Genomic DNA, 2,281 nt, shown 5'->3' with positions numbered 1-2,281 from the left:
TCTGAGGGTGTTTTCATTGCTGATTCATGGAGAGAATATATCTCATCTCTCTGGGAATTTCAAAGGAGATTGTTGGCTACAATTATGCCTTTGGGTTTGGATGACTGAAGTCCAGCAGTGATTGTAACATCAGCAAACATGCTCCACTCTGTTTTATTACCTTCATTCTACATTTTCTTTATCCCTTCACATTCCTCACCTTTAGCTTAAAAATAAGGAATATGTTTAGAGCTGTCCAAAAATAAAAGGGGCCGCTTCATAAAAAGATATAATTCCCCATAACTGGAGGTTCAAATACAGACTGGATCCATGCTTTGAATAGAGTTTGGAACCTCTCAAGTTCCTTCCATTGCTAGGATCCAATGATTCTTTTTATTCTATTTTTTTTAAAACCTTTACCTTCCATCTTAAAATCAATACTAGGTATTGGTTCCAAGGTAAAAGTGTGGTAAATGCCAGGCAATAAGGGTTAAGTGATTTGCCCAGAGTCACAAACAGCTAGGAAATATCTGAGGCCAGATCTATATGATTCTTTTTTAAAGTGTCTATTAGGTGCCCTAAAGAATTAACTAAGGTATATGTGTGTGTGTGTGTGTGTGTGTGTGTGTGCATATGTGCATGTGTGTGTGTGTGTAAACCTGAATTGTAAATTATTCTGAACACCCAAAACCACCTTCATACAAATAACTTTTTCCTCCTTTTCCTCTATCCTGTTTTAACTAAGCTGTGCATTTTAACTTCTTATTATCGTGTCAATAATAGTAATAGGCAAAGTGGATTTAAGTATTCAGTTAGCTTTTTCTTTTTCTTATACCTGTTTGTAAGTTATTTTTCCTTAAGGCATTGGACTAGATCCTTAAATTAAAACTTGCCTGGGAATCCTAACCAAATCTTTAAAACAAAACAAAACAAAAAACATAACACTGATTTTTGTACAAAATATAAAACACTGAAGGTAAACTTTGGATTCAATGCAGAAACTCATTTCAACAGATTTTTCTTTATGTCACATGAAATTAAGAAATTGCTGATGGTTTAATGTTTTCTATTTGCTAAGTTTTCGATATGTACCACAAGATCTGAAAGTATAAAATATTCTATTTTGCACAGCACATTTTATAATCATTTCTATGAAATGTATCTTATTGTTAAATCAAATAAGCTAATAAATAAAATGAGTTGGTTACCTCATTTGTAATTGATAGCTTACTGGTAAAGATTGTGTACCATTGGCTCTTAATAAGTGCTTATTAGTATGTAAGGACAGAGGTTAATTAAGTAAATAATCTAACCAACCCATTCCACCTAAAATAAGTATTAAATATTCTTACATAATATACTTATCTGTAAGAATGCATTTTTATTGTTCACTAGGTTTCAACAAGGCCTGGAAACCTCCTGATTTTGTTAAGGAAAAGAGTGTTCCAGTTAAACCCCTTAAAAGAAATACATTACAGGAAAAGCATCTTGACTTCCTTACTACTCACCATCAAGAGTTCAAGGTTCTTGAGGAGAACCTTGTAAGCTTGAAGGGTCCATAGGACTTTAGATTTCTCCAGTATTCCCAGGAAAGCAACAAATGGTAAGTAGTGTCTATATTGGGAACCAAGGATTGATTTATCACAGATTCAGAGTTCTTCGAAGAGCCCAACAGAAAAACTATACTATACCTAAAGGTAATATCTTGAAGATTAGCAAAGGGACTTCTAGATCTTCTGAGTTAATATATTTTGTCACATGTACTCTCTAAGTTTTAGTCTATTTTCCCATAGACTCTATATGTACTTATAGGAATTTCAGAGAGTTACCTTGCTCTGAGGAGCTCATAATCTAATGCTCATACATTTCCTGCATGTCTTTTACAACATTTCTTATGTCATTGTTGATAATATGTTATAGCTTACTAATACTCTGTCTTTCCTTTGTCTTTTGAATTGGCCATTGTCTTGATTCTTCTGAGAACAGGGCAGTTCATTTTAAGCCTCCATATAGATTCAGTAGAAAAATATTGATAAATCAAAATATAGGCTATGTCCGTGGAAAGTACAACTAAAATGAAATAATGCCATTTAATTATAATGGTTGTTTGACCCTAAAAAGAAATGAGAAAATGCACCTCCCTGCCCTCTTTTCAAGAGCTAGGAGATATAAGGGTTAAAATAGGGGTTTTGACAAAATAAGAGAACAGCTTTTAATAATTTAAGTTTTAATGAGGATATAGTAGACTTCTATATAGTATATGGAACATAAACTATATATAGTATATATATATATATATATA

At 32.6% G+C, this 2,281-nt stretch overlaps 1 long non-coding RNA gene across 1 annotated transcript in view; it reads left to right on the top strand.

Moving 5' to 3' along the window:
- The first annotated feature begins 1,381 nt into the window (after positions 1–1,381).
- Positions 1,382–2,281, top strand: part of LOC123236173 — a 5,551-nt gene continuing 4,651 nt past the window's right edge. The window contains exon 1 of the long non-coding RNA XR_006505410.1: positions 1,382–1,582. This is a non-coding gene — a long non-coding RNA (uncharacterized LOC123236173). The remainder of the gene's footprint in view (positions 1,583–2,281) is intronic.

The sequence above is a fragment of the Gracilinanus agilis genome, chromosome 1 (assembly GCF_016433145.1).
Source record: "Gracilinanus agilis isolate LMUSP501 chromosome 1, AgileGrace, whole genome shotgun sequence".
Classification (NCBI taxonomy): domain Eukaryota; kingdom Metazoa; phylum Chordata; class Mammalia; order Didelphimorphia; family Didelphidae; genus Gracilinanus; species Gracilinanus agilis.
This window is presented reverse-complemented; position numbering and strand designations above follow the sequence as displayed.